Raw genomic sequence first — 10,430 nt, 5'->3', positions numbered from 1 at the left:
TGTTAATTATAAAATATGAATAAATATGTAATACGGAAATATTTGATTAAAAATACCTCGGAAAATGTTATTGTTTGTTCTTTTGGGTTCATCTGTAGGATTTATTCTGATACAATAGAAATAAAAAAAAGAACAGCAGAATAAATTTTTAAAAAACAACAACAAGAGCAACTTGTAAACTGTGAATAAACATAAATTTAAGATGAAATTATTTAGAAAAGAAGTAAAAATATAGAAAAAATAACTACAACTAACAGGATAATAGAAAAAATAGGAAAATGTGCTATAGGTAAAAATATCACAAGTACAACTTCTCAATGCAGAAAAATATGACTAAATATTATATTTACTGAGGTACTTTGATGAGTTCATAACATTGTAGAGTATAAAAGCACCTCTAAGTGTCATACAGTGCAGAGAAAAATAAAGTAAAAGTACTCAATTACAAGTGAAAGTCCTGTACTAAAAGCATTATTTAAATAAAAGTGCGCAACTACAATCAGAGAATGGAAGAATTCACTGCAGGAAAATGGTTTTTAGATTCATTATTTTGCTCCTGCAGGAAACTGGAAGCAGCTTGTTTGTGTTGAAGCTGGTTTAGACGAAGGATAAACCTCCCATCGCTAATAAAGAGCGTTTATGCCGACGTCCTCGCTCCGCTCGGTGGATAATTTGTTGATGTACACAGAAACCTTCGAGAGCTTTCATTGTTTTATAAATTGTGATCAAGGTGTCCTTGTGAAGAGAACTTCCTGCCAGCGGCCCTCCCTGTTTAAAAAAAGGTTAAAGAACAACAGCAGATAAAAACACAGGATAAAATACATAAAATCTAAAATAAATGTGAGGTTAAATAAAAATACGAGCAATAAAGGGCATTGGAAAAAGAAACAGAAAATAGAAAAAAAAATAAAACAAATGTTGCACATAAATTTATGTTAATTTATTCATGTAAATAAAAATACATTTATAGTCAAATATTTTATAGAAAAGAAAGAAGATAAAAATATGAAGTTTAGAATAAAATACCAAAAATAAAACTTGCAAAAATGAAAATGCAAATTAATTTATAGGTAAATATTTTGAAATAATCAAATGTGAAATATAAAATAAGTCTTAATGCATTATTTTTTTAGAAGACTAAAATACAAAATGCAAATCATCAATAAAAGTTCATTAAAATACCAAGTTTAGCCTGACTGAACGAATATAAAAGTAAAATTGTATGAAAAATACCCAAAAAATTTAACTTGTAGCTGTGAATACAAATAAATGTAGGGTTAAATAAAATAAATAAAAGCAAAAAAATACATAAAACGAGAATAAAAAACTATTAAATGTTAATTTTAAAATAAAACAGAAACCTAAGAATATTTTATTGTTTGTTCTTTTGAAGTTTATCCAAATAATTTATCCTGATGTAAAGAAAATAAAAATAAAATGTAGTAAAAATACAAAAAATAAAGCTGTGAATACAAATATATGTATTGTTAAATAATGAACGGTAAAAAGTAATAAATTATTATTATTATTATTATTATTAATAACAACAATTATAAAACAAAAATGAAAGAAAATCAAAGCAATAAAGGACACAAGTCTGAAAAAATCTTTAAAAAATGATAATTAAAAATATAATCTTTGTTGTAAAATAATATGGAAGTTTATCTACCCAATTTATCCTGATGTAATGAAGACAAAAATAAAACTGTAGGAAAAAATATAATAAATAATAAGCTGTAGTCTGTGAATACAAATAAATGTAAGGTTAAATAATAATAATAACAACAATAATAATAATAACAATAATACAAACTTAAAGAAAATAAAAGCAATAAAAGACACAAGTCAAAAAATATATAAAAGTAAAAATATAAAAAATCAGAATTCTGAAATAAAATATAAACCTGGGAGTATTTTATTATTTGTTCTTTGGAAGTTTGTCTTCCTAATTTATCCTGATGTAATGAAGACAAAAATAAAACTGTAGGAAAAATACAACAATAATAATGACATAAACCTGAGAATATTTCATTGTATTTTTTTTTTTTTTTACAATAACAAGGATCAAACATCAAACGGAAGTAGTTGATCTCAGCACCTCAGAACACGTCTTTGTTTGTTGTTTTGGGATCCATCTGCTGCTCTGAACTGATTCAGAGCCAACAAATGTGACTTTAATCGCTTACATTCCTCCACTGATTCATTTATTTGTCACCGTGGAAGTCAGTGAGGAGAAAAACAAGAGGAGCAAGAGGAAAAAGGCCGAGCCACCTGTCCTCCTCTTCCTGCTCCTCCTTTGCTGCTTCTTCTTCTTCCACAAAGTGCAACAGTCCGGCGGCTCCAGCAGCAGCGAGCAGCCGAACATGGAGGCTGATCGGCGGCGGGCTGGCAGCGGACGGCCCGGCTGTGGAGGCTCGGAGCCGAAACACGGAGCCAGTCAGCAGCAGCAGCCGCCGCCGCAACACAACAACAACACAACAGCACAAGCAAGTGCTGCCGAGTTTCACGGTGTGTGTCCGTGGCCGTGTGTGTGTGTGTGTGTATGTGTGTGCTGACTTTCTCTCCATAGAGTTTCACTGAGTTTACATCCGGGTTTTTCCCTAGGCAATGGGAGTCGCAGCACCGCCGTTCCTTAGGCAAAGTGAAATAAATTCGCCGCACCGACACAAAAAGTAGTCCGCTCCTCGAACACCTCTCCCCGCCGCCCCGCCTCGCTCATCGGCCCGATTTAACGAACTTTAACGGCGACCCACACCGACATCGAGCCCCATGTCGCGGACGGACGGGCATTAATGGGACGTGCGGGTAGTTTTTGTCCCCCTTCCTCCAGCTCCGGAGCGCAGGGATCTGTGCTGTGCTGAGGCTGGAGCTGAATGAGATTGAAGAAGAGTTCTTCTTGTTTTGTAGCTTCAGTTTCTCTGTTTTCACACAAATTTCAGCAAAACTAAATCCAAAATACGACAACTGAACGCGGCTCTGCGGGAAGGAGGCGGCTGGGCTGTTTGTGTGCTGTTATTCCACGGCGGATCGGCTTCTTAGAGATATATATTTAATTAATCTAGAGGAGGACTGCTGCTGAGTAAGTAGTGCACATTGGGGCTTTTTTTAATTTCATAACTTTAATTTTCTCCCCTGTCAAACTTGCCTGCTGCTCGGTCGCCTTTGTCCCGTGTGCGAGCGGCTGTGTGGCGGCAGGTGTGTGAGCTGGCAGCCGGTGTGGGGCTGTGTGTTCCCCGGCTGCTTTCTGTGTGTTTAGCTGGTGTGTTTCTTATTCTAGGAGTTGATATTCTGGAGGACAAGGGGCCGATATAACTTAGACCCACCAACGCCTGCTCGGTGTCAGGGAGATATTTTATTATTATTTTTTTAGATGTTTTTTCAGAAAGATGGCGTCTTTCGGGACTCTTCCTGACACCGTTTCTCGCCCCTCGCCGTCCGTTTTTTCCGCCTCGCCGCCGCCGGAGACGTTAATATTTATCTTTGATGGAAGTTATCAGCGTGGCTCGCAGCGTTAGCCTAGCAGGACGGTTAGCTAGCGTTAGCTTTAGCCGCGGCTAGCACTTGTTCTCCTGGTAACGTATCGCAGCCTCTCTCTCTCTCTCTCGCGGAGCAACGTCGGCGGATTCCACGGAGGTTTTTTTTCTTCTTTTTCCACGCCGAAACACCCGAAAAAAACCCCACGATAAATCCAACAAACACCACCACCACCTCCCCCCCACCCCTCTCACCACCACCACCACCACCACCCTTCCTCCACCTCCTCCTCTCCTCTCCTCCGTGGAGAAACGTGAGAGTTCACGGTGCCGAGAGAGGACGCACCGAGCGAGGCAGGTCGGCTGGCTTCGTTGGAAGAAGCTCCAGACGGCCATAGTGGCTCAATAAGAAGGTTATAAAACATTCATCTGTGCGCTGGAACAAGGAAAACACACTTTTTGGAGTGTTGCAGCGGTATCGGCTCCGTGTCCAAACCTCCATTTTAGCTCCGTTTGTCGGCTCTCGGCCTCTGCAGCGGCATGTGATGCTGATGGAAGTTTATCCAGACAACTTCATGTCCCACCCAGGGAGCAATTACTCCAATTAACCGGCCGCCTTTACAAACTGCTGCGAGTACCACAGTACTTTTACTCACCTACTCGCCCCGGGGACGGTCTGCAGGTACTTTACTACACCCGAGTACTTTCATTTTCTGCTACTTTATACTTGCTCTCCACTACACTCTTTAGTTGTTTTTGTGTAATAGCAATTTGTGTGATTCTATTAAGAGTACAGCATGCAGTTTTTTGGTATCCCTATTGCAGTACTTAGTTTTAAGGTACTTGGAAAATGGAAGTACTTCAGTATCTTTCTTTTGTGTTGCTTTATACTTGCCCCCACTACACTCTTTAGTTGTTTTTGTGCAATTGCAATTTGTGTGATACTACTAAGAGTACAACATGCATTTTTTTTGTCAGCACTAATTTAGTACTTTCCCTTTTCTGGTACTTTATATTTGTGCTCCACTACACTCTTTAGTTGTTTTTGTGTGATTGAAATTAACATGATACTGTTTAATAATACGAAAAGCAGTTTCTTTGACAGTACTAATACAGTAGCTACTTTGTGTATAGGTACTTGGAATACACAAATACTTGAGTATTTCCATTTTCTGGTTCTTTGTACTTGCACTCCACTCCGCTGTTCTGGATTCTTTAGTTGTTTTTTGTGTAATTACATTTTACATGACGCTTATAAGAGTACAACATGCATTTTTTTGTCAGCACTAATCTAGTTCTCTGTTTATCGGTACTTGGAATATGAAAATACTTGAGTATTTCCATTTTCTGCTACTTTATACTTTCACTCTCTTCTGAATTCTTTAGTTCTTTTTGTGCAATTGCATTTTACATGATGCTATTAAGAGTGCAACATGGCAGTTTTTTTGGACAGTACTGAGTGTGTATATACTTGGGAAATAGAAATACTGCAATATTTCCCTTTTCTGCTACTTTATACTTGTACTCCACTCTTTAGTTGTTTTTGTGTAATTGCAATTTGCATGATACTATTAAGAGTACAACATGCAGCCCTAATGCAGCACTTAGCTTTTAGGTACTTTTATAATAGAAATACTTGAGAATTCCCACTTTTCTACTTCTGTATGCACATTTCTTAAAGCTTTATTTACTCAGGTGTCCAACTTAGATACACTATTTGGTTTTTAGGTACTCCTGAGTATTTCTATTTTTTGCTACTCTAATACATTCATCTGAATTCTTTAGGTACTGTTGTGTAATTACCGAGTACTCTGGTCCCCTTATTGTACTTGTTAGGTTGTGTCATTTAGTAAATAAGTAGTATTTCACAAGTAGTAATACAGTACTTAGCTTTTAGGTACTTGGGGATGGAAATAATGAAGTATTTTTCTCCTCATACTCCACCACATCTCAGTCAAAGCTTTTAACAAAGTACTCAGGTGTGTTGCAGGTTTCAGGATCTGTCTTTTACTAATTAGGTCGGTTTTTGTCAGCACTGCTATAGTACTTTATTTATTGATACTTGTAATATAAAACTACTTGCGCATTTCCATTTTTTCTACTTTATACTCGTACTTAACTACATTCATGTCAGTTCATAAATGTTTTATTGTGTAATTGCAATTTATGGGATGCTTTTAGAGTACAAAATGCAGTTTTTTTCCATCACTCATGCAGTACTTAGTTTGTGGGTACTTGGAAATGGAAATCATTTTTTAAATACTCATACTCCACTACGTTCTCTGGAGAAGCTTTTAGCAAAGTACTCAAGTCCTTTTATTGCTGGTTTCAGGCTCTGTCTTTCTCTAATTAAGTAGTTTATTTGTCAGCACTAATAAAGTACTTTGTTTATACGTACTTGGAAGATACAAATACTTTTCCATTTTCTGATACTTTATACTTGCACTCCACTCTTCTGGATTCTTTGGTTGTTTTGGTGTAGTTTATATGATGCCTTAAAGAATAAATAAATAAAATTCATTCAGGTTTTAGGTACTTCCAAATGAAAGTACTTGAGTGTTTTTATACTTGTACTTTACTGAAATTTCCCTAAAAGTTTTTAGCAGAGTACTCTTGTCTCTTTATTGTAGGTTTCAGACTGTGGCTTTTACTAATTCTCTAGTAAGTTCTTAGTTTTTAGGTACTTTGAGTATTTCCCTTTCTGATACTTTATACTTGTACTCCACTGCACTCATCTGGATTCTTAAGTTTTTTTGTGTAACTGCAGTTTACATGATGCTTATAAAAGTACAAAATGCAGTCTTTAGGTACTTGTAAATTAAAGTATTTGAGTAGTTTTGTATTTATTCTGTACTACATTTTTGTTTGTAGGAGCTTTTTAGAGTACTCTGGTGGCCTCCATGCAGGTTTTATACTGTGGCTTGTGGTTCAAAAAGTCGTTTTTTTATCTGGTTCTAATGTGGCATTTAGTTTATAGGTTGATGAAAAACAGAAATACTAGAGTATTTCTATTTTCCGCTACTTTATACCTGTACTTCACTGCATTCATCTTAGTGCTTTACTTCCTTTTTGTTTAACCAGAAAGCTTTAAGGAAGCAAAACAAAAGAAGTCGAGTACACAGTACAGTTTTAAGATACTTGGAAATGGTAGTAATAGAGTATTTTATACTTTCATTCCATTACATGGCTATTAAACAGAGAACTGAACCTCTCTTCATGCGAGTGTCAGGCTGTGGCTCATAACAACTAATTTACTAAGTCCTATAATCAACTAGTTTTTCTCTAGTACCAAAGCAGCTTTTTTTAGGTACTTTGAAATTAGAAGTACTTGAGTATGTCCATTTTCTGCTGATTTATACTTGTATTACGTTAAACTTAATGGAGACGCTTGGTACTTTTACACACACACACACACACACCGTACAAAACTTTAGAAGTTCCCTTATTCCTGCTTATTCCTGGTTTCAGGTTTGGCTTGCAGTAAATAGGTACTGTAGTACTTCTCAAGCAGTAATACAGTACTTGGTTTTTAGGATACTACACTCCTCTGGATTCTTAAGTTTCTTTTGTGTAATTGCAATTGACATGATGTTTTTAAGACGCGACACAAGAAGAAAGAATCCAAGATCTAGTTTTTATGTACTTTGAAATGGAAGTAATGAAGTATTTTGTTCTCCTACTTTACTACGTTTTCCTCAGAAGCGTTTACAAAAACTGCTTTGGTGCCCTTGCTGTATTTTATGGTAAAATAAGTACTTTCTGTCTGATTCCAATACAGTACTTAGGTTGTAGGTACTTGGAAAACAGAAGTACTTGAGTATTTCTATTTTTTGCTACTACATACTTGTATTCTACTGCATTTATTTATTTTATCTAAGTGCTTTTGTGTGATTATGTATTTCTACTACTGAGTACTCTGTGCACCTTATTGCACTTGTTAGGTTGTGGCTTTAAGTGAATCCGTAGTATTTCTCAAGTTGTAATGCAGTACTTAGCCTCTCAGTACTTGGAGATGGAGGTGATGAAGTATTTTTGTGCTCATATTCGCCTATACTTTGTGTAGAAGTTTTTAACAGAGTACTCAGGTCCCTTTAATGCAGGTTTTGGGCTGTCTTTTACTCATTAAGTACTTTTTTGCCAGCACTAATGCAGTACTTTATACTTGTACTCCATTACACTCATCTTACTTCTTTAGTTCCATTTAGTTAAATTTCATTTTACAGGAAGTTTTTACGAAGCAAAACAAAACAGCAAAGTGGAGTTTTTAGTACTAAAAAGTACAATTCCAAAAGTATTTCCATCTCTTTTTAGATTTTATGTAGCAGAGGAACATACAAGCTTTTATCAGAGTACTCTGATCTCATTGTTACATGTTTTAGAGTGAGGATTCATAACGGCTAAATACTTGAAAGTACTTCCTGCTGTACTACAGTCATGTAAATACTTTGTGTACTTTGCTTCAAGCTTTTAAAGACTAAACACAAAACAGAGTACTTGGGGTCACAGGCGTCATCCTGTGGAGTAAAGTGTAGTTTTGTGGTACTTTTACTTCATTACATTTCAGAGGGAAATACTGTACTTCTAACTGTACGACACTCATATGAATACTTTAGTTAGTAAGATTTACTTTATAAAAACAAACATTTTAGAAGTATGAAACAGAAATCAAAGTGCTTTGAAGCCCTACTTTGTTGCAGGTTTCAGGCTGTGGCTTACAGTATTTAGCTGGGTTTTCTTCAATATTAGTCAAACACAGCGGTATATGAGTGCACTTTAAAGTAGCTGTAAGTGAGAGGACTTGAGTATTTCCATTTTCTTGTACTTCACTCCATGTCAGGCAGAAATATTGTACTTTTTCTCAGAGTTCACTGTGAAAACAAAGAAGAATATTGTACTTTTTACTCCTTTGCATTCAGTACTACGTCTTTAGCGCTTGTTTTTCTTGAATGCTGACAGAGTACAGCCGTGTATGAGTGCAGTTTTGTGATAACTGATAAATTGAAGTGCTTGAGTATTTGTATGCTGGTATGTGATGATGTGTGGTACTTTTTACTGCACTTCATTTCTCTGACAGCTGCTAGTTTATGTGTAAATACAATTAATGTGCAATGAGTAGTGTTTTTTGTAAATATTAATACAGTACAGGTGTATTCAAGTACAGTTCTGTAGTATTTGTAACTTTTCTGGTACTTTATGCTTGCACTCCTCTGCATTCATCTGGATTCTATGCTTTTAAGATTACAAAACACACTTTTTAGGTGTTTGGAAATGAAAATACTTGAGTATTTTTGTACTTGTACTGAGTCGTACTCAGGTGTCTTTATTGCAGGTTTCAGGTTCTGTCTTTTACAAATGAAGTAGTTTGTTTGCCAGTAATCTGCAGTTTTTAATGTTTCTTGGTACTTTAAATGTAAAAATACTGGAGTATTACTTGTAAAGTTGTACTCCACTACACTCATCTGCATTCTTAAGTTGTTTTTGTGTCATTACAATTTACACGACGCTTTTAAGAGTACAAAATGTAGTTTTTAGGTACTTTGAAAAAGAAGTACTTCAGTGTTTCTATTTGTTGCCACTCTGTGCTGAATGTTCTGAATGCTTGAGCTGATTTTGTGTTTTATTGCTGTTTCAGGTTCTGTCTTTTACTAATTAAGTAGTTTATTTGCCCACAGTAGTAGTACTTGGAATATAAAAATACTTGAGTACTTCCCCTCTTCTGCGAGTTCATGCTTGTACTTTATTACATTCATCTGAATTCTTAAGTTGTTTTTGTAGTATTGCAATATATCTGATGCTTTTAAGTGTACAAAATGCATTTTTTTGCCATCCCTAATGCAGTACTTAGTTTTTTGGTATTTGGAAAATGGAAGTACTTGAGTATTTCCATTTACTTTTTCTAGTTTATTCTTGTGCTTTACTGCATTCATCTGGATTCTTTAGTTGTTTTTGTGTACACGATGCTTTTGATAGTACAAAATGCAGTTTTATGTACTTGCAAATTAAAGTACTTGAGTGTTTTTGTACTTGTACTCTACTGAAATTCCCCTAGAAGTTTTTAGCAGAGTACTCAGGTCTCCTTATTGTCGGTTTCAGGCCGTGTCTTTTATCCATGAACTCGTTTTTCTCTAGTAAGTACTTAGTTTTTAGGTGCTTTTAACTTAGAAGTACTTGAATATTTCCCTTTTCTGGTACTTTATACTTGCACTCCACTACACTCATCTGGATTCTTTAGTTGCTTTTGTGTAATTGCAATTTAAATGATGCTCTTAAGAGTGCAAAATGCAGTTACTTGCAAATAAAGTGCTTGATTTTTGAGTGAATACTATAATTTTACTGCACTAAATTCATCTCAGTGCGTTAAATTAGATGTCACTGTTCTAAACATGTAGTATTCTTATAAAATACGACACAAAGTTAAAGATTAAACTCATTTTCTGGCTCATTTCCTCTTTAAACTTCTCAGATGGGTTGGAGATAAATAATAAATCATTTATCCAGTGACCCTTGGGAGGAATTTGAACTGTAGACCGGCTCTAATTTCACACAGTTGTGACCTAAAAGTTGCTTTTAATCCTGCAAATTGTATTCATAAAATTCAGATTTGGGTTTGTTCTCATGTAACTCCACCAGGGGGCGCTGCAGAGAACTGTTACAGCCACATAGGATGTTTTTCCCTCCAATTTTTAGCTTTTTTTGGCACAGTTTCACCTCTAAAATGCCTTTAAATGAAACAAGGGAAGCTGAAATCTCCCTGTGTGGCTGTAACCGGCCCACTTCAGTTTGTTTTAAAGGGTCACAGGCGATAAAAAACAGCTAAACTTCTCACCTGGTCGTATTTAGACGGTCGTTGGAGGCGCTTTGTGGAGGCGGAGTGGGAGGAAGTGTTTCTAAAAGAATTACTGTCTGCATCGGTGACTTCAGGGCGTCTGCGTGACAAGTAAATACATCAGTGGAGGA

The 10,430-nt window shown here is 35.9% G+C and overlaps 1 protein-coding gene across 8 annotated transcripts in view; it reads left to right on the top strand.

The window, feature by feature from the left end:
* The first annotated feature begins 2,572 nt into the window (after positions 1-2,572).
* The window catches only part of phf21ab (PHD finger protein 21Ab), a 59,212-nt gene continuing 51,354 nt past the window's right edge, over positions 2,573-10,430 (top strand). For 2 of the 8 annotated variants that reach the window (XM_051951646.1, XM_051951644.1), the window contains exon 1: positions 2,577-3,079. The gene's annotated coding sequence lies outside the window, so the exon portion shown is untranslated. Of the gene's footprint in view, positions 3,080-4,025; positions 4,156-10,430 lie in introns of those variants that run through there. The other 6 variants (XM_051951643.1, XM_051951642.1, XM_051951645.1 and 3 more) reach the window with 6 other exon arrangements.

This window comes from Acanthochromis polyacanthus, chromosome 8 (assembly GCF_021347895.1).
Source record: "Acanthochromis polyacanthus isolate Apoly-LR-REF ecotype Palm Island chromosome 8, KAUST_Apoly_ChrSc, whole genome shotgun sequence".
Taxonomy (NCBI): domain Eukaryota; kingdom Metazoa; phylum Chordata; class Actinopteri; family Pomacentridae; genus Acanthochromis; species Acanthochromis polyacanthus.
This window is presented reverse-complemented; position numbering and strand designations above follow the sequence as displayed.